The sequence below is a fragment of the Trichogramma pretiosum genome, unplaced genomic scaffold (genome assembly GCF_000599845.2).
Source record: "Trichogramma pretiosum strain Unisexual culture from Peru unplaced genomic scaffold, Tpre_2.0 scaffold44, whole genome shotgun sequence".
NCBI lineage: Eukaryota > Metazoa > Arthropoda > Insecta > Hymenoptera > Trichogrammatidae > Trichogramma > Trichogramma pretiosum.
Window position 1 is genome coordinate 129,711 of NW_019641632.1, and position 22,855 is coordinate 152,565.

General features: G+C 46.4%; 1 protein-coding gene across 2 annotated transcripts in view; it reads right to left on the reverse strand.

Annotated features, from left to right (window-relative positions):
* Positions 1-11,292, reverse strand: part of LOC106649742 (plexin-B) — a 28,497-nt gene extending 17,205 nt beyond the window's left edge. For both annotated transcript variants that reach the window (XM_014367331.2, XM_023459321.1), the window contains exon 1: positions 10,309-11,292. The gene's annotated coding sequence lies outside the window, so the exon portion shown is untranslated. The remainder of the gene's footprint in view (positions 1-10,308) is intronic.
* Positions 11,293-22,855: the final 11,563 nt, after the last annotated feature.

A 22,855-nucleotide genomic window follows, 5' to 3' on the forward strand; every position in this document is an offset into this window, starting at 1 on the left:
GCCTGGCAGCTCTCCGGCTTTGAAATATAGCGGAATGTGTTGTTTTTAACACGCGTTTCAAGACGCTCAGTTTCGAGTTACGCAATAAATCCTGACACTCCAGCCGCGCGCACCGAGTACAGAGCCGAGCAGCTCGCAAGCTCCGATCAAAATATGCGCGCCCGCGTGAGTTTCATTGTTATCCTAAGCTCGGCCTTGCGCCGTGCACTGCTCGTTTTATCAAACTCCCCGGGGACAGAGCGCGAAACGAGTCGTCGAGCCACATATAGGCGCTCTCGTGTTATTGAAATACCCAGGTTATATGGCTTTTTCCCCTCCTGTTACCTCGTTCGCTCGCTCTCGCTACGCAGCCATTCGTATAGACGACGTCGAATTTGTTGTTAAAATAAACAGCAGCCAGTTGATCGTGCGCTTATTTTATCGGATCTCCGAGAACGCCCAGTAGGCAGCGAGAGATACGTTCACCTTGTTACTCGTGAGAAAAACTCGATTCTCTCCGTTTCTTTTTTCAATGTAGCCTTTTGCAAAACGTATGCGACAGTGCGCGTTAATGCACCGTGTGTGCAGCGAGCGAGCGAGCGAACGAGCAGCCTCGTACGCCTCTCTTCGAAACACCCTTGCATCATTATGGAAATTAAGTGTAAATTAATTGACGAACCGGCGTCAAAAAAGTGAAACTGCGCGTAAAACCTATCCAATTAAAAGTTAAAGAAAAAAAGGAAGCGGAGCTACGTACGTACGCGCGCGCGCGCCTGTATACGCAGCTAGATAAACGTTAATGAGACAAGAAGGCCGCTCCGCCGCTACTGCCTCATGGCCTGAGCGAACTGCATATCCGAACGACGACGACTGACGAGCCGGCTCTGGTCGGATAAAAAATCACTGATAACTTCGGACTAATGCCCTCGCTGGAATGTAGGAGCTTATAGCCTGACTGGTCGACTCTCGAGTACCGAGCCATGTATCTGACTGCTCGCGCCTCGTCATTATGTAAGATATATATCCTACGCTGATGCCGCCGTCGCATTTGCCTATGGAGTAGCGGCTCTCCGTATAGCTTTTACAACGTCAAATAAACGCGCTCGCTAATTTCGCGCCGCTGCTGCTGCTGCTGCTGCTTTCCGCGTCGATGCCTCGTCTATTGAATTTAATCGAAACGATTTCGCCGACCATTGGCTCGCTCGCGCCGAGGCAAAGGGTAAAAACGAAAGAATTGATACATTTTCTCACGCAGGCGCGTTCCGGTATAGATCCGTACATAGCCGAGCGCGCGGCTACAAAGCCCACGCTTAATTGAAATAAATCACTCCAGGTAATCAAGCGCATAGGAAATAATTTATTGCAAGCAATTTAAAAACCATTTCGAGCATTTACTTACTTTAACTGCGCGCAGCATTATGGATTATTTCATATCACTGCAGTGTGCCCACGAGGGTCCTCTGCGCAGTAACGTCGTTATATACCTTATGCTCCGACCGGCTTTAATGTTGTTTTTCGCGGAATTGACAGATCGCTCGTCTCTTTGTGAGTATTGATTTTAATTGGAAATTCATCATGACGCCTGACGATGATGATTTCGCAATCATTTCTTGGGGAGTCATAAACAAAATCCCTCGAAACCATCGAGAGGCTCCTTTATTCGATCGGACTAAGTGACACGCACAATCTATACAAATGATACTAAATTACGATTCAAGGTTGAGCTTTTACGACTTTTTTTTTTTTTAAGTGTGTATTATAAAAACTTCAGAGTCCAGAGATCGCTGGACTGCAGCCAGTTAAAAAAACAACGTGATTTAATTAGTTCCCTCACTTTCTTGTGGAATGAATAAGTAAATAGTTCACAGCTGTGGCGAGGATTTTTCAAGAGCTACGAGTCTCAACAAAAAATAATACCCCATAAGAATACACGGAGAGCGAGCAATAATGCACCGACTCCAACATTTACTTTCGATCAAGAGTATAATACACGCAAGTTTGTAGAACATACGGCCAAGGCTTTAAAAAAACAAGGAAGAAACGACGACTACTTCTTTCTTTATGATTCTTTGCTCCTGACTCACGAGTCACGCTTGCCCAAGACTCAAAGACCCAATGGCTAAAGAAACAGTTCATTGTTTCATAACGATCGCAGAAATCATTTGACATCACCATGTCTTTTGTTTTTTATTTTATAAATGATACGAGATGTGACATGGGAAAGTTTTGCCTCTCGTCGATACCAAAGTTTTTACATTTTTGTCACGCAGCGATGTAAATAACAAAATTACGGCTCAACATTAGAAACTGCAATAAAGGCGGAAGCCGAGATAACAGAATTTAACGTCTGGATAAAAGATAAGAAAAGGCGAGGTGCGCGTGTCTTGCCCGTGGCGTCCAATTAAAATCTGACCCGAAGTGATCAGAAGGTATTTCTCGGATGGCAAAAGTTTGTGCACGGTCGACTCTTTTTATGGGAACGTCGAGGTGAATGAATTATTAATATTTGATTACACTTACGTGTGTGAGATTTTCTATTTCAAAAAAACAAACAAGACCGTACCGAGATATCATACAATTCTCGGTTATATTACACGATGACGATGCACGAATGATACGGAGAAAATAATTGTAGTAATAATAGCGCCAGAAAAAAAGGGAGAGAGAGAGAGAGAGAGAGAGAGAGTAAAGTTGAGTCGAGAAATGCTGTATGAAATGAATGCTCGAGCGTGTGCGTATACGAGTATAAACTTTGCGCGGAAGCAGCAGCAGTAGCCCTGCTGCGCTCTACAGCTTTGAATTTCGCATGCTAAACAATGAAGATGTATACATACTGTAGGAGCGTGGAGAGTGTAAGTATGCATGCGCGAGTGCGAGCATGAGTGAGGTGCGCAGCACGCGTCGGGCTCAGCGCTAGAGAGAGAGAGAGAGAGAGAGAGCAGGGCCGGGCCAGCCCAGCCAGCACAAGTTCATTAATGAAGAGAATTAATAATGCAAATGAACTCGAGCTGGAGCTAATGCAAAATTTAACAATAGCTCTTACCTACATATATGTTTGAAAGCATCTGGAACGGCCGAGCGTAGCGGAGGATGAAGCGAATATTGCATTGCGCCGCATATATAAGTTGTGACACGCCGAGTGTAATGTGCAATGTAAATAAGAGCCGAGGCTAAAGGGAGAAAGAAAGAGAGAGAGAGGGAGAAAGTCCGGGATCATCCGAGAGCCGTTTGGTCAACTAAAACCAGTAGCAAAACAATTCACGCTTTGTTTTCCCTGAGACCACAAAAATGACGATAAGTAAACATATTTAAGGAAAAAGCAAATCGAGTCTCTTAGATCGCACTTGAAAGAGCTGCTCTGAAGAGGTGTGAGAAGAAGAAGAAGCAGCAACAGCAGCAGCTCAGAGTGAGAAAGCCCGTACTACGATATATACATTACGAGCTGAGAGCTGCGTACGAGTAGCTACGACTGCTTTTCCTTGTGGATCATAAAATTTCGAGCTGCAGCCACCGAAGGGTATATGTATATATAGCGCCAGTAATGGCATAGACATAGACTTACTTATATAGAGCCGTGTCTATATATAGAAGACTCGCATGAGAGAAATAGAGAAAGAGAGTCGGTGAACGCGGGGCGTAAACATGTTATGGGCAGCGTCGAGTTATCGTAAACTTTGAATAAAGAGCAGCGTAATTTTCAAAAGTGGCAGTAATTGCGTTAAATTGTAGAGTAAAAGCGTAAATATTGAACTCGGACAAACATTTCCATTTGTCGATGCGATCCATAGGCTCTCTCTCTCTCTCTCTTGAACTGGACGCAACTATACCTAGTAGTTATAGAACTGCAAGTGCAGGTATACTACACGGCTCTCTTTCAAACGAGCTCACGACAAGACGACGACGACGACGACGGGATAGTTTTCAACTTATAAAGTGGCTGGTGAGTCGTAAAGCATCTTATACGCGCGCGAATCTGTGCCATCGTTTCATCGCAGTTACTCGCAGCACAACACACACACAAATAGTTTAAGCGTCGGGCGAGGAGGAGATAGAGCTCGCTACGGGCCCCGTACAACGCCGCACCGAAGCTATTATATTGGACTATCTGGACTACTGGACTACTGGATGCGCGGCGCTGCAGCGGCGGACTTTTTACAAGCCATTTTTTCTACTCCGGGCGAGTTTACTTTCAATTTTTTCGTCAATTACATTAGCTCCTAATTTCACGAGCTCGGGCTCGGGCTCGGCCGAGCTGCGCAATAAAGTATTATATTGCAGCCGGCAACAGTTTATTAGTGGCCAAACATCGGAACCTTATTCCTATATATAATACGTGTAAGCAGTATCGCGCGTGTATATATACTTTTTTGCACGAGCACAAAAGACGAACAAAAAAAAAGATATAGCTTAAAAGCCGAGAGAGGTAAAACTGGTTTCCGAGACACGCTGCGCCGGGACTTTTTAATGCTCTTCCCAAAGTCGAAACCGCAAAAAGTCGTATATTATAAGTATATGCGGCTGTATAGGGATCCACACACAGAGCCAAGTGACACAGGCCGGAGAGCTGCTGTAGTGTAGTATAAGTGAGTATTATATAGCGTGTGTAGCGCACGCAAGTATGTAGTAATGTATTGGCATTTTTGGAAAATTAAAATTATTATGCGCGCGCGAGAATTTCCATGCGAGATTGACAAGCAGCACGGCGTAATAACAGGCAGGGATCGGCAGCTGTGAGAAGTGTATAGGTGGGGTACACACAGGTCGATGCGTCGATGAAATCGGCGCGCGATGACGAAGGCAATTTCATCCTCGCGATCGCGCCTTTCAAGAAATTCAATAAAACTTATCTCTATTTATGCGTATATAAAATTGGAATATACGTAAAGCCGAGTCAGCTCGTCGGGAGAGAGAGAGAGATAATGTTTCCGGCGAGCCGCGCTGATCACGGCGGCAGAAGAGCTATTATGTATAATACGATGGTCCAGTGGTGTATATGTGTTGGCTATATAGATACCGCGCGCAAAGTGAAAAAGAGAAGAAGAGAATCGTCGAGAGAAGAGAAGCGAAAGAAGAGAGAGAGAGAGAATGACCCAGTATGGAGTATACACGAGCCGAGAGATATTCGCATTGGCGTTCATCAGCCGGACACGCTAATGTAAGCCGCTTCGAATCATACGCATGCAAAAAATGGATCGCAAACGATGGAACAATATTTGTATCGGAAAGGCAGCATAAACAGCGGTAGCTGCTGGTGCAACGCGAGGCGCAATTTGCGAGCAGATTCGTTATATGCGTGTTTATGCGAAGCTAATAATACGAGATAAAATAGTCGTGTCGAGAGGGTAGGATGGAGATAAGTGGGAAAATAGAAGGGGGGGGAGGGCAGGGAGGCAAGGCTGGATACGCGAGCTGGGCCGAGGTACACTGCGATATATCTATATAGAGAGCTAGAGGTGAGCTTTAAAAGTCGAACTGGCTCGTTCGCTCGGGCCCATTAATGAATGCGCATTCATAATTAAATTAGCATGGCATTATGGCCGGGGAAGTTGCTGCCTGGGTAGAGCTTCGGGCGGCCGGGACTCGGCTCGCTCGCTCGCGCTGCGGCGGTGTCTTCGCCTCCAGCGGAAGCCAAGAAACAAACGAAGCTCGTAAACGTATTGCGATTTGCACCAAGTCGCTGTGTACTTTTGCCCTTAGCTACGCGCCCGCTCGCAGTCTCGGCTCGGCTCCGACGAGCTTCCATCACGCACGCGAGGCTACTGCTGCAGTGGCAGTGTGTTTGCACACGCATACTCGCAGACTGAGAGAGAGAGAGAGAGAGAGAGACTCGGAGGATCCACACAGAAGGTACGTTGGCGGTGGCGGTGGCGGCTGCGGAAAACGAAATTCCGACTCGAGCTTCCATATAGGCGTACGCACGCAGCCACTACGGCTGAGAGAGCAGCTGTGCCCTTATACTCAAGCTTATATGTATATAGGACCTCGACTAGACGCGCAGCCAGCGGCGGAAAAGCTCGCTTTCTCTCTTCGCTGTCGGGACTATACCGCTGCTGCTGGCACTAGTCGCTTCGGTCGCTATATAGCTTCAAAACCTACACGTAAACCTCAGTCACGCGTGCAGGCCTGCTACACGAATACTTTTACTTATCTATGTAAGCGTGGGTGTGTGTGTGTGTGTGTGCGAGGGAGTGTGCGCAGCCGCCCTCTCTGCATTATCAGCGCCAGTTGCCGAAAACGAATTACGTCTCGGCGTGCCGGGATGAGGAAAGCTCCGTGTATACAGTGATCAAGTGTACGTATATACGACGAGGACGAAGAGGAAAGAGGAGGAAAGAAAGAGCGAGTGCGCCGCAAAGTCGGAGAAAGGAAAAGAGAGCCGTACTACTGCTGATGGGCAGAGAGAGAGAGAGAGAGAGACAAGGGCGGCACTGCAGCACATTGCCTAGGCAGTATTGTATAACGCCGAGGGACGGGTGAGAGGGCGCGGGTATAATCGGGCGGACGAAGCCAGCGACGAGGCGGCAGCGATTCCCAACTTTCTCCACGCATCGGAGGGAGAGCTCTTCTGGCGAAGCAAAGCGACATCTCAAAGTCATGCTGGGCTATTTCCAAGTCGATTTCTCGATTTACCTAGGTAGTTACGAGAAAACAAACGTTCCCACTGCTGCGGCCTGCTGCCAAAGAACGAGTATAGGTAAGAGAGTAAGTAGCGCTGGGGCTCTTGCCTCGGAAAATTTAAAAAGCCCAACGTCATCCGATGAATACGCCTCGTTCGACAGCTATTCGCCGTAATTCAAGGGAGCTTTAATCTGCTGCCGGCTTAAGCGGCGCTATATAGGATATCTAAAAGAATGAAAACATCTGAAAGCCTTGCGCAGTGGCGGCGAATCGTTCTCTTCTCTCTCTCGATCAAATGCTGCTTCCTGCAGGCAATCCTCGCGGCTCCCCTTTTACCTCCCCTCTGCTGCCCCGTACGGAAGGATACTTGCGGCAATGAATCGTGCCAATGGAGCTGCGGCCGCGACTGGTCATCGAATTCCAGCGCAATTAACCCCGTTCGGGATTTGTGCAGCTTTCAAGACTCTTTCCCCCTCCCTCTAAGAGAGAACCGCTTGATCGACCTAATCTCCAACAATGTCGAATTAAATATACGCTCAACTATTCCAATAACAAGCCCGAGCAACACAGTAACTCTTTTGTTTGGCAAATATTTTTCGCGAAAAACTTTGTAATTGGCGCAAAACCACCGTGAAATGAAAGTTTCATCAAACGAATAATAATGTCAAAAGCTACGCTTTATTGAGCGCGCGGCACAACGTAATTTTCGAATAATATACCGTCGAGCGTCGCGGAGAGAGTTGGCATTTCCCAGGTGTCACGTGTTTGCGAAATGCAAAAAAAGTTTCTCATTTCTATAGAAACTGTCGAAGTCAACAAAAGCCGGGCGCAGCCGTTTCCGAATTGCGACAAACTGCAGACAGGAGAGACTAGTCAAAGAGAAAGAGAGAGAGAGAAAGACGCGCGAAGCAGTGGGCGCGTATGTGCGCGCGGGCGGCGAGGAGGAAAAGAAGGTCCTTTAACAGCAGTCTGTGCTAGTGTATAGGCACCCGTATATACGTAGGGTACACACACATGTGTGTGTGCCTGTGATAGAATAGAGCTGCACAGAGTCTGGCAGTGCTTTTTGGCGACTCTGACGCGGCTTCGAGTTGTTCGGGGATGGCATAGAGGCAGAAGCAGCATGTTTACCCGGAGGCGGACACGATGCGGGGGTCACATACGACATCGTGAATATACTAGGATATATAATCATGCAGCAGAGGCGGCGGCGGTGGTGGCGGCAGTATCAGCAGCAGCAGCAGTCCTGGTTGAGCAAACGCACGTATAGTCCTATGGCTATATATGGCTTAGCGCGAGCTCAGCCAGATGAAGAGATGGACAAAAAAAAATGAAAAAAGTACGTAAAAATCGAAAGAGAAGCCGATGGAGGAAAAAAAGTGCAGTCTAGCCCATACTCGAGAAGATAGGAGGATAGAGAATGGAGCCGGTATAGGGTTGGATCCTGCACACGCTAGACTCCGTCTCTTCTATCTGGCTATTCTGGCTATTCCCAGCCGTCTCTCTCTCTCTCTCTTTCTCTGTTGTATTACGATGTCCAAGGCAAAAGCAGCAAAAGCGGCTGTGGCGCGACGCCGACCCGACTCGAGCTCCTTTTATATACGCTGCTGCTGCGCCATGTGCTTCGAATATTTTCCCAAACTCAGCGACTTTTTGCCTGACTCGCTGCTATTCGACGAGCGTATATATGTATACACGCGGAGTATAGGATATATACCCACACATACCGATTCAAGAGCATGTCACGCACACACATGCACCGTACTATACACAGGCTCGCACACACATGACGAGCAGCTCGAGCGATTGTGAGCGAACACGCACCGGCACACACACCTTACTTTTGTAATACTTGTTGACATATAGGTAGAGGTGTATACGGCAGTTTTGCGCTGAGCGTGCAGCATTATCTTCTTTTCTTCTCATCTCTCTCTCTTTCTTTCTTTCTTTCTCTTCTTCCCTCCCTCCCTTCTTCTCTCTGCTTCCTTGCAGTCCTCTCTCTCTCTCTCTCTCTCACTCCCCTCGGGCCGCGTATACTCTCGCGAAACTCTGTAGCGCGTACATGTATTTTATTCTGTCGTGTATAAGCGAGTGCATTCGTGTGAGCACGCACACACAGTGTACAGCGAGCGAACGTGCGCAGAGGTGTACGTGAGAGTCAGGTTGGAGATCCGTACAGGAGCGAGTGAGAGGCTGTGGCAGGGAAAGGGACACGAGGCAAGAAGCGATCGCGAGAGAGCCTGTGCTCGCTGCAGCACGAGCGCAGCAAAAGAGCAAAGGAACACGGCTAAGAGAGAGAGAGAGAGAGAGAGAGAAAGAAAGAAGACGGCGAGGATGCTGTTAGCCGAGCGAACGTGAGCCAAGGTATGTGTATACCCACACAACTCTACCCTATACAAGCGCAGCGCATCTGGGTACTAGGAGGAAAAACATAGCTTAAAAACGCTCGTTAACGCTCACGCGCGCATAGATACGGCTGGCACATAAGTGCAAGCATATGCAGGCGGACACGCCACGCCAGCAGCAGCAGCAGCAGCAGCAGCAGCCCTTTCCAATTGATGGATGCGTGCGTTGACTCTAAGTACTGCTATTGAGAGAGAAAGAGTAGTAGTAGAGTCCTATATACCATATCCTTGAATATTTTAGCGCAGGGAAACGAGGGAACAGACTGCAGAAATAATAACGAGATAGGGCACAACGACGACGACGACAGCTCGGCTGATGACGACGCTCGAGACTCAAGACCAGTGCTGCAGCTGCGCCAGCGGACAAAGTCCTTTGCTCGTTCTCCTTTTGCCCGATGATCTCCTACGGTGTTGGAAGCGCAGCTTCCTACGCTTCTACAATTACATGTGTGTGTGGAGGTAGAGTACACCTATTGCACATACATCTATACAGACTGCACACACACACACACATTTACAGAAGGGACTATATGGGATATAGAAAGACTGACGCGTCCTTCTCGAGAAAGCCAGCAAAGCTAGGAATTGAAGACTACTGCTGTTGTTGCTGCTGCTGCTGTTATGGAGGGCCGGCAAGTCTGTGGGGCGTTTTGACAGGTGATACATCAGGATCAGCTCGCTAGCCACTGCCGAGACTCTCGTGCGGCTCTCTGCAGCGGCAGCAGCAGGAGTATAGGATCCATTGAGCCGCGCGGCGAGTGCAGCCGAAAGACGGAGCAACATCATCCCGTAATCCCGTCATCCGAATCTTGCGCGTATACACGTATACTCCTCGCGTGCGCGTATGTATCCACTCGGCTACCTTAGCGGACTTGTTAAAGTTTATATATATACAGGACTGCTGTGCTATATAGGCGCACAGACAGCCACTGCAAGCCGCCGTTACATACGTGTGTAGGTATATAAACTCGCAGAAACTTGCTGCACGCACACACGTATGAACACACGTACATACAAAGAGACGGCGTGCTATGCTGTACGCGTATTGTAGATAGACTCGGCGCTGGTGGCTGTAACAATGAAGCGAGGAGTAGTAGTTGGCGCAGAGGGAGAGAAAGAGAGAGAACCGAGAAACAGACATCCTACACACATGCAGCACGAGAAAGACGAACTCTGCACTTTTCGCGATACTCTTTCTCTGCATCTCTCTCTCTCTCGGTACACTGTGCACGAGAGAGAGCCGTACCTTGTTCCATTGTGTATCTATAGCTAACTACGGTTTACATGTATTTGCGAGCATAAATACCTGAGACATCCTGGTTCTGAGATGCTGGAGGCAGTGTTTGAGGAGAGAAAAGAAGTAGTCGAGCTGCTGCTGCTGTCTAGGCTCGTCGTCCTCTTTGCCGGGCGACATGGCCTGCGGACTCTAGACTAGTAGTCGGCTGCGTATCCAGCGCGTCATCCCTCTCTGGCACAAGCAGCCGCGCAGAGTTTGCCACTGCTTCTGCTGTTGCTGCTGCTGCTGCTCACTACGCACTACTACAACTACTACTACTACTACTCCGCGAGAGTATTCGCAGCGAAGCTGCAGGAGCTGCACAACGAACTCCGCCGATCAGCACTCACTGCACACATCCAGAAACTGCACGCGCACTCGTATTATGCACACTTGGCAGGCGGCAGCGCAGGGTGCTCGTATTCGCGCGCGCCCGACACACCTATATAGGTATAGCTAGCGCACACCAACAACTGCTGCTGCTGCTACTGCTTATGTATATATATATCTGCCGCTATGCGCTTTGTCGCGCGCACTATAACGTATATCTATACTCGCACAGGGACGCACTAAATTCTCTTATATGCTCTCGAGTATCACTGTGTATCTGCAGCGGTGCGCTGGGTAAATATATTCTTCGCTCGCTGCTCCTCGGCTGACACGACTCTCGCTCGTCTTTATCCTACAGATATACATATATAGCTGCAGCATAGACCACTAAGACGCAAACTTATATACCTTCACGCATTCCCTTTGCCAGCGCAGAGCTCCGATCTTAGCTGCTGCTGCTGCCGTTCCTCCTGTTTTTTTATTTTCTTTATCTTTTTCGCTTCTGCTCTCTGCTTCTCTACTCGACTTGACGCAGGTATACACTACGGAGCAGAGCTTGTATACATATGCACAGGGCACACTACAGGCACGGTATATACACAGAGACACACTGGCACGTATGTAGTATGTGCACTCACACACACTCACAAACACACTCGCGAGAGGCGCGCATTAATACTGCACGAGGCAAGCTCACTGCATACGCGATTATCCTTGCCGAGCGCCGAGAAAGCGAGAGCCAGAGATGCTAATCACGCACTGTACACACCAACGCAAGAGGAGCCGTACATGCACACACGTACACACACACAAGCACAAGCAGTTGGCTGGCAGATTAAAGCAGCAATCGCTGTATGCGCGCGTGTATGCGATCCTGCGACTCCGTTCTCACTCGTAAGACTGCCACTGCTGCAGCTTCTTTTCGGCAGTCACTTGTGATGGCAAATTTTGAGAATTCGCAACGCGATCGAGGCTTTGTTATCGCGACTCGTACGAGCTGCACTTTTTTGTCCGATGACACTTGTGGATGAAAGACCAAGAGCGATATCCGATAGCCAATCGTATATTTGCGGCAAACTTTCGGCACGAATTGCTCAGACACTGCTGGACCGCACGATGTATATAATATACAGTCGAGGTGCTGCCGCTGGAATGCTCAAAGCGCAGAGAGACGGAGAGAAAAGAGGCAGCGAACGAGGGGCGAGGGATTCGATTCCAAGTTTTGCAAATCTACCGTTCGAACGTCGGCGTTCGTCGTCGCAACTCGTAACCGACGAGCGAGTGTCGGTCTGGGCCGAGCCGAGCGATGACGACGGCTCGGGATCTATCTGGCGAGGATGGCCGTGCAGAAGCACAGGACGCTCCGCAGCTCGTCGGTGCAGGAGTCGCTGCTCTTGTGTGTGTTATATCGTGGCTAGGGTCGACGATCTGGCCGATGTCGCCATTTAAGTTGCACTGACACAGAGAGTCGCTGCTCGCGCGAATAGCCGTGGCGCCGCCGCCGCCGCCGCCGCCACTACCACCACCACCACCGTAGCCGCTGCTCCGAAACGCCGCTATGAGTGGAACAAGGACGGCGAGTCGCTCCGGCAGCGCAGAGAAAGAGACACTGGCGCGCATGAGCAGAAGCAAAGTGCTGCTCCGAACGGCGAGCGAAAACTCCGAACTGCCGAACGAGAGAATCCGCGATAGGTACACATATATATATACATTGGTAGGTTTTTTGCACCGTGAGCCATACGCTGCTGGAATAGAAGTATAAGGTATATATAGGTAGGTGCTATATATAGGCGACTCGCGCGAGTCGAGTCGAGTCGGGAGCGAGAGGAGCGAGCTGCGCTTCCATGGCAGCGGAGCGCTCCGTATAATATAGGTACACGAGGCTGTAAGGCAGCAGCCGTCGCCGTCGTGCAGTTGGCAGTTCGCAGCAAGAGAGAGAGCTTGGAACGGCTCGCGACTCCGACCCTATATCCAAGCGTGCAAGGTATACATATGCAGCTATATCATATCTATATAGCTATATAGCCGTATATATATAGGTAGCCGGCTCGGCGTATTCGGCAGTCGGCACTCGCAGTCGAGTTAACTTGCTGCCTCGCTAGTCAGTGTGCATTGTACTTTGCAGTCGAAGCGCAGCACCTGTGGCAGTGGTAGTCTCTCTCTCTCTCTCTTGTACGCTCGGCAGTCGCGCATTTATTTATAATGCCTCATAACTTATATACGTACCTATACAGAGGCAGGCACTGTGCTCCTCTCTCTCTATATACGTGTGCCAACTGCGAATGCAACTCTCCGAGCAAGTAGCAGCTGTATATATACGTATAGATAAGTACGAAATATATAGGATAGGCAAAGAGACGAGAGAAGCTCTTTTTCATTTTGTCCAAGTTGGCGGTAGCAACTCGAGCCGCCCCCGAGCAGCAGCAGCAGCAGCAGCAGCAGCAGCAAGGGCAGCTCAGCGAGCGGCTTTTCGAAAGAAGAGCTCCACTATCGACGAGCTGCTTGGGTAAACAGCCACTACCCGTCCAAAAGTCCTTCGACCACAATTATAGCGCCCGAAACAATTAGACGGCCTGTAAATGGAAATGTGCGGCTGGCGAGCCGAGAGCCAGACGAACTCGTCCGCGGCTTTCTGCTTAGCCGTAACTGCTCGACTGTTTCAATTGTCGACGCTATTATCTATGTCGAAACAGTATAGAGACCGACACCTCCTCTCTCTCTCCCTCTCTACACGCTATACAGCTCCGTATGCTGTATAGAGATTCGCAGCGTATTTACTCGATGCACAGTCTCGAGCTCCGTTACAATTGTCAGCGTGTGGTCCGCGTCGAGTCTCGGCAGTTATATTATATACCTGCGCAGCTTGTATCTTAGCTATGTGTGCGCTCTTGCAGAGTCAGCTGCAGCCAACTCGTCGAGGACCCCAGCAGCAGCAGCAGCCAGCTCGTCGTCGTCCTGCGGTACTCTACTTCGCTCCCTCCGCTCTCCTCGACGACCCCAGCTGATTTATGGACTTTTCTCATTAACGATTCTCAGTTTGCATATGTGACTTTGTCGCCCGGACTTATACTTGGGGCACGGCACGTGTCACTGTCGTTACTCGTTACGCTCGTACGAGCTTATGTATATACGCAGCACTTGCGAGCCTCGACAGTCGACGACCCCTCCATCACCACCACCGGCACCGCCTCAATCCTATATAATAATAATACACGTGCAACGCGAATTACCACGGCGACTTTTCGTTTCTCTTTTTATCTCGTATTCCTCTCTTGTACTGCCTCGTGCGAGGATCCAAAGCGAGCTCGGAATTTCGTGTAGCTCGCACGGACATCGCGGCGTTGAAGTTAACTCGCTGCTAGCGTAGGCGTACTTGCACAACGTACATATAGGTATCGCCGTACTCACCTTTTGCTCGAAACTGCTGCCTGTGCGTAAAATCTCCCGAGTCATGCGTTATCCCGTCGGCCGATATAAACACTCCAGCGCGCGGTCTCGGAGCCGACCGAGAGCTTTTCTCTTTTCTCAAACTTACATATCGCGCGTACATTATACGTATTCGTACTTTTGCGTCGGGCTATTCCGCGGCAATCTCTGCTGCTCTCTTGCTCCCTACCGCTTTGCTTCTTATTTTTCTTCCTAGCCTCTTCCTCCTTTACTTCCTCTTCTTCTTCTTCTTCTTCTTCTTCTTCTGCACGCAGCGGGTTATACTTAGCTCGCAGTTAGCGCGCCTACTTTTATCTAACTTTGCTTGTACCGTGTTCGCGCGCGCGCGCGCAACCCCCCCACGGGAAACAGCGCAAGCCAAGAGTGCCAAAGAGGGCAAACGCGAAAAAAGCAACTTTTTTCTCTCTCTCTCTCTGTATGTATAAGAGAGTCGAGTGTGCCTCCCGAGAGCGAGAAAAAGATATTATACATGATTTATGGCTCTTGTGCTTGCAACGCAGTCAAAATTCCTCTAGCCTTAGCGGGGGTGATCGTCCTCCGAGTCGACGTACTCTACGCCGTGTATAAATTCACGCAAGAATCGCTCGAGACAATCTCGGCGAAGCACGAGTCGAGTCCTACATAATTCGGTCAAGCCACGGGATTCGTTCCGCTGCTCGATGCGCGCACGACGTCGTACGGCATCGCGAGACTTGTCCTTGGACCGGAGCGGAGATTTTTGCGCGCGTCCATACGGAGGCTCGAGCGATCGGAACAAAGAAACACGATGTTGTACCACGGCCGACTTTTATAATGATTCTCTCGCCTCTCTTCGAATCGCGTTGAGACTCGGGACTTGGCGAGTCGCACGCCGCGCGAACGGAAATAGAATCGCACGGAAGATTTATCGACGAGAGCGCGTCAAGCCAATTGACGGATGATTCGAGTCGATCGCGTTTATACGCGTATATATATAATAAAGTACATCGATGGGACCCGAGATCGACGCGTTCCTCGCATACTATTAGCCAATGTCTGTCCGCCTCTCGGCTTACGATCGCTATGTAATATATATAATTATATAGTGCATTACAAAGAACCCGAATGTAGTAACTAGATGTATGGAGCAATTAAAAACCAATGCGGCACGACGATCACGGAGCGTCATCCCGTTCAACAGTCAGGCCACATATACAATGTACGTGTAACGTAACAGATGATTCGATCGCCTTTCTATCCATTCTTCGCGTGCGGTCTCATAATACGGTAGCGCCGCGGCTAATCGCTTAGTTATGTCTTTCTTTTACATACAGCACGTACACGCCCATACGTACATAAATCTGTGTGTCACAAACACACATACGTGCGTGCACGCGCTGTCTATATATACTTGTGCATGGGAACGCGAGCCGATCGAGTATGTGCCGAATATATGTGTCGAATGTATACGAGTCCAGGACTACGGCCGGCGCGTCCATCGGGATCCGCCGATAATTTGACTCGACTCGCATTAACGTCAACGTACCGAGAAGCACATACCTATTGCAACGAGACGATCGTCCAACAGACGGTACTCGACGTACTTTCTCGATTTGAGAATATTCATCGAGCATAGTAGTAGAGTCCGCGTAAGAAGACGCGCTGCTCGGCATTTTCCCCGAGTTATGCAACTCGAGGCTCCTCCGCCGCAATTGACGTTGCGCGGGAGTCGCGCACCAGTGGCTGCAGCAGCATCACGCTCGGCCACACGGCATCGGGGGCATTTTTCCTCGAGCTCTCGCCGCTATACACGCGAAAGCAAATAAATCACGTCATTTCGCGAGATGAGGTATTTTTCATCTCAAATTACCTCGGCCGCTGCCATGCGTATTATAGTAGGAGCTGAGAAAAGCGAGCGAATGCAGGGCCCGAGCCGAAACAGCCCGGCAAACGTTTTACCGATGCGTAGAATGAGAGAGCGAGAGCGAGCAAAGAAGAGCAAAAAAAGAGAATGAGAGAGAGAGAAGAAAAAGAATAGGAGCGAGCTGCGCCGGAGCATTATTGTGAGCGCACGGCACATTTCACGGCTATTTCATGTGGAAATCTGCACGTGCAATGCCTCTCGTCCATAATATATATAATAATATGGAGTATGTGCGAAAGTATACGGCTGTGTATATGTGTGCATGCCGTAGGAAAAAGCGAGCCTGCGACCTGCTGTGAGCCGCGCAGGGAGAAAAGTCGAGGCTCGAGAGGTATATAATGGTGCTAGTATAGGTAGCATATACAAGAGCAGTGAGCAGCGAGAGAGGCTGCGCCTCGGCACTCGCGCGATTCCGCAGCATATGATGTATTATGGGCGTATAGAACTTAATGCGATTAGATACGCAGCTAAAACTTCCGGACAACAGCCATAATACGCCTAGTGCCGCGCGTATAACGCCGCGATATACTATATATGTGTGTGCGTGTGTGTGTGTGTGCACGTATATGGCATGTATTATGATGCTGCCAGGAGCTCGTGCAATATACGCGAACCCCGTGTACAGCAGTGGAGTACCGAAAGGCCACTGTACTCTGCGCTCACGTGTGTGCATACTTGTATACAATACAAGACGGAGCACACACTCACACACACACAGCGACGTCGGAGTTCGCAGACGTACGCACGCATATGTAACGCAGACGCGGGGACAAATAGTGACTTATTCAAAGGTCGTGATGCGCGCGCGATACTCATTGTGTTCTCCGCTCGCATCACTCGTATATTTACTCGGTGTACTATATAGGATATACGGTGGTAGTATTTGTCAATGTGCGTGAATAGACGCGCGAGGCACAATGTTTACTTATAACGCGCGCGTCTCTTCACGCTCGCTTCTCAATGCATATCTCCATTTTTCATACAGGCAAAATTGATTCGTCGTGTCTTGTATATATATATATAAGTAAGCTCTGCAGCAGTGGCCCCAACAATCAAAGAGAGAGAGAACAGCTTGCTATGTGTGGCATTCCACGGGACACAATCGGAACTGGCGAAAATGCTAATTCCCTGAAAGTTCGCGGGGTTCTTGGACAAGGCCTCGAGTCGCTCGTATTCCTTCGCGACAAGCGCTTATATTACACGCTTGCCAGCTGAGCATGAAATAATCTATAACCAAATTTTGTGTAAAGATTGTCTAGTTACAACAAATATTATGTAATAAATAAATACTTGTAAAACGTAACTCATTTTTTTAAACAACAATGTATTTAGTAAACTTTGTGTGCATAAAATACCAGACTTTTTTCATTTTGGGTATATGACAAACGAATTTATCATAATACGTAAAGATCTCTGCATAATTTTTATACTTACAAACCTAAACTAAATTGTTGTTCTCAAGCATCTTTTTTTCTGAATAAAGAAAAATAACTAGAATGACGAGGGAGGTGATCAAATGTTTTTTATCAAGATTTAATTGAACTTAGAAATTCTTTAGTACAATCCTCTTTAAACCATAAAATGCACCTGGAAATGATGCAGCACATTTAAAAAGAAGTATATATTGATCTCAAAGTTGCCACGTATAAAATCATTCCTTTTATAATCTATAAATTAGAGCTGATTACGATTTTTAATGAGAAAAAAAATTGATAAACTTACATTACTGCAAGTGTCAAAATTCAATTCAATCACCAGCCCAACTGAAAATACGAGGGACTGCACTGCCTTTGCCATAATCAGTGTTAATATCGACCGAGATTTTATCGGATAATTATACCAGTTCACGCAATAGCTGAGTGAAAATTACAAAAATTATTTTTTGCAAACTGCATATACGTTTTTTACTTCCACCAAGATTGATTTATACCTATGAAGGAAAAAGTCATAACTAGCGTCGCGCATCAATTGACTTGGAATGCATATTGCAATAATAACTATCAGAGTGGAAGAAAATACAAAAAACATTTTTCCAGCTTCCATCAAGTTCGAATTCGTCAGTGAAATGACCAACTGAATTTATATCAAATTAAATATGTTAAGATTATATTGACAGACTAGTGTGCCTTTTCATACGTACTCATGTTCCAGTTAAAACAAGAAGGAGTTCGCATATTACCATTAATCCAAAGCTTACAGGACTCATGATGGAACGGAAAACTTCGAAAATCCTAAAATCAAATTTTAACAGAAAAACTATCATTCATTACTTTACATGCAATCTTGTCTTTACTGAAAATTTCCTAAATTTATTAAAAATAGGCCTTTGCCAGTCAATCAATTTTTTATATCGAGTTATGATTAAATTTCGTAAGCTTTAGAATTTTTTTATTTTATTTTTTGTAAATTATACTGTAACTTACTTAATGCAATTTTGATGTTGACGAATTATTGCCTTGAGTTTTTCGCCAATCAAGTTGTTTTTAGTTTCACCCAGCTTAAGGATCTTAGGGTCGTATAATATAGCATCTACTTTGTTCAAGTAACATCTACATTTTATAATGAGCAATTTAATACATTGAATAACTGTGCAAACTCTAAAAGCTACTAAGAAAAGCATTCAACGTTTTTACGTACCCTAAACATTGAAGCTGTCCAATCATAACACCGACGTTCATGTATTGATAATAATTTAGTGTTCCCGTCAATCCGCAATAGAAAATAACTATAAAAAACTAAATCATAAAAATTCAATAAAAGTATTCATTTTCGTTGAGCAAAAAATTGACTTTAAAAGGTAAAACTTTTTCGTATGAATGATTATTTGGATATATCCATGACAACATGATCACGTTAACTACAGGAGATATTACGTAAATTACACATAATATGATTAAACCAACTCTAAAGTGAAGAAAGAAAATCGAGCTTATTATCATCACTGTTTTAGAAAAAAATGTAGTATTACCCGCTTGAATTGTGGACAACCAAAAAGCCTTTTCAATTATATTATCAAGTATTTGCCCTGATGAACCATTGCTTTCAAACAGTCTAAAACTTATTGACATGCACATAGACATCTGAAATAAAGATTGGTGAATGATTACCTCCGTGAAACTAGAAAACTAAATATTATTCTGAAGAAGAAAAAGTCACTTACATTACTGTGGTTTAAGACTATACAAGTATACAATAACAGTACAATATTACTAACACACAATAAAATTTACATAATATATTCAATTACATTGTTATTGTTATTGTTAATATTGACCTTCATATATTTCTCAAATACTTTCATGCCCTAAATATACAGTCGAATATTTAAAAAAAGTTATAAGTTTATATTATATTCGTAATATTGTTTGGATATATTTGACTTTTTACTTAGAAAGATTTTATTTGATTATTACAGTGTTGTTGCATTGAAAATACTAACCAAAAGAATCAATAGAGTTGATAAATATAAAATAATAAAAAATCTTCCTGTAGATTGCATAGGTGTATTTTGAACTGGCGAAAAAAAGGTGCATTTTGCCATGAATACAAACAAAGGAAATCGAGAAGCTCCTATGACCTCCATGCATTTCCGGGCTTTTTCATCTACGTTCGTGATATCTAAATGAACCATGTTGTTGATGAAAAATAATATTAACCTCGACTAAGCTTTTTTAATACATACACGCATATGATGAAACAAAAAGAAATGAAAACTATTGTTTTGAATAAGTATTATATTGTAATCAATAAAGTAAGAGAATGAACTCATCATGAAAATTTCATTTGTGTAAAGAAAAATGAAAATTTATTTATAAAACTCATACGAATTCTATACAAAAAGTCGTTGCAAATTCTACACAAATTTTGAAACAAATTTAATGTAAAATGCACGTGAAATTCATAAGAACTATTCATAAACCATCCACATGCGAAAATTCATTCTTTATTTTATCATTACAATACTTCAAAAGCTTTTAAATGAAATCAATGAGTAATTATTATAAAAATTGATCAACAGCTCTCTAAAAACAGCAGTTAGAAGTGAAACTTGAACAAAGTCTCACGAAAGAATTAAAGTTCAAGCAAATTTAAAATTTGATTCCGAAAGAAACATTAAAATTGAAAACAATTTAATGAAATTCAAGCAAAGGAAAGGAGTATGGAGTTACATTTCTAGTGGTTTGGTTATCTGGAATACCATCGTATATAGAATCATAAAACCTAAGATTATCGCGCGCTTCTCGCTCGATTTTTACGCGTTTACTCTACTCCCCATATCCAACGCACACGAAAAATTTTTGTTTCAATAATGAAATCGTTAGATCCACTAATTGCGCTCTGTTATCGATTTTTTGCAGGAGTTTGCGGAATTCCAAAACTGGTCTAGGCAAGTGTTATCGATCCAATTGTACACGAAGAAAATCATAAATCTCGCAGAGAGCCCGAAAACTGCGGCTAGCCGTGGCGCCGCGGGTACAAGCGGCACAGTTCACCGGCATTATACCATGTTCGGCTATTAATATGTAGCTGAACTTTACGTGACCAGCGTCTAATGGCTTTCACTGGTTGTTTTGTAAGTGCGTAAAGCGTCAACTGTTGGGCCAAACGTATATACATACGGTTCTCTTTGCGATTCATATATGGAGAGCGTGTACGCAGCTTATGTTGTAAGCAGCGACGGCGGCGGCGGCGGCGTCCTGTATCGATTGCGCAACAACATGTGCACTGCACGGCCGAGAATACGGTTCACGGCAGCCGGGGAGAGTTTATTATCAGCTGCAGCTGATATCAATGCAAAAGCCCCGCATCGGAACTAATCGCATTTATTCCTCTTAGCCGAACTTTATGCGCGCAACTGCCTCCGCCGCTCGTGACATAATCTCGACGTCGCGCCGCGCACATTGTACGTATGCAGCGGAGCAAGATCAGCTCGGCGTGCTCCACGTGTGCCGCAGCTCTCGAGTTATGCAATATAATGTATTGGCTGTGCACTGCCTTGATTTTGTCGCGCTATATATACAGCCGCTTTCATATAGGATATAGTAGCCACTTGAAGCGGCTCTTACATAGATAATTCTGGTTCGACTACCTCTGTGTGTACATCGTATTATAGTCGAGCCGTAACGTAGCTTCGGCATTATATATAGAGCGCAATCTCGTGCACGGGGCGAGTCTCTTTATTTTTTAAGTAGTCTAAGCAAAAGTATAATCGTAAATAAATATGAATTGCCGGGGCTCTTTGCTCGGATTCGATACAGATGTTTATGTTTAGACTGGCAGTAGTAGTAGCAAGGTATAGCTGCGCAGTTGACATCGTGACACGGTAGCTATACGGCATGAAATATACCCCATAGACGCGGGCGCAGGCGTAAACATATAATTATCGTCGGTCCGCCGGGCGAGGGTAGCAGAGCCGGCTAGCTGGTGGCTGCTGCTGCCGCCGCCATCCAGACGTACCTACATGTGTGCGGGCGCATTATATCTATACGAGGCTACATAATTGAAAACTCGTCGAGCTGGCCCGTGAACGCAGTAAGCTAGAGAGAGAGAGAGAGAGAGAGAGAGAGAGTCGAGCTTTGTCTACTGCAGTACTCCGTGTAGTAGTAGTACCTGTGGGTGCAGTGGCGATGTGCAGCGCATTCGCGTTATATAGCATCATCGCATGTTAGCCTTTTTGAAGCTGCTATATTACCATTATACAGGCGGCGTATATATACTCGCGTACACTCGAGCTAAACCGCATCGAGGCATTATCATAGCGATGACCCGAATAAACAATGCGCGGCGCAGTTCGCATTAACGTGCGTATACACTCTTCACTGTACAACTGGAGTGTGTATATAAGAGAGGGGCAGGGATATACACAAACTGAACGTTATACGTATAGTACATACTCGGTGTCAATGTACACTACTGCTGCTCGGATAGTGGTTGCCGCTGTACCTGATAAAAACTAAGCTCCTACATAAGCGTCTTTCCTGCTTCGTGTTTACTATTTTCGATCTAGTCCGCGCACGCCTCTATATTATGCGCAGTATTATTTGTATAGCTCGAGCAATCGAGTTCGTGATATTATCTCATAATTCGATGATTTATAACATGCTGATGTATTGATATATTGATTCATAATAGGCTGGCGAGTCGCGCACGTCTCGATCTTAAAGCACGAGCGACTACGATCTATGGAGTTGTCGTCGTGTAGTTCCTTATAATAAGAAGAGTAGAACTATAAGCGCCTATTATGAGAGTCATGTGCGCCATACGATTCGGAGACTTGGCCCGCAATAAAACGGAAGGACAGCTCTAACTACAACTAATGCCGTACGTAAGACGAGAAGCGCCGAGATTCGTAAGACGGAACGCGTGTCGCGCGACCTCAAAGAACATCCGCGATTAAACGATCTCTCGGCGTACTTATTCACAGCAGCATAATGACGGAGTTACGCGGAACTTGGCTGCACGGGCTAAAATACGATATTGCCTCGATGATAGCTTCATAGAGCGGCGCATTGACTCTACTAAACTATCCTCTTTTAGTATATGCTATAACGACGATCCGACACGGTGACACGAGAGCCGCGGCCAGATTTTCATTATATATGCGTGTATCGCGCGTTGCGGCGCGCATACGCACACACATGTATATACGCGCCGCGCGTCGATCCATTTGTCCGAGGCTGCGCCGCCGCGACGTGCGGCTTTTTAATGATCGACTATTCGGTATACATACAGCCGAGTAATAGGATGCACAGCCTCGCTTAATGAAAAACACGTAGAGCTGCTGCTGGCCGCTCGCTCAGTCTGCCGTGCAGTTATACGTACGTGAAAAAGCCGAGAGCTGTCCGCAGCGCACATACCGGCGCAACGAGATTCATTGGCATGTTTAATGACTCTCGGGGCTTCGACGAGCGACGTGAT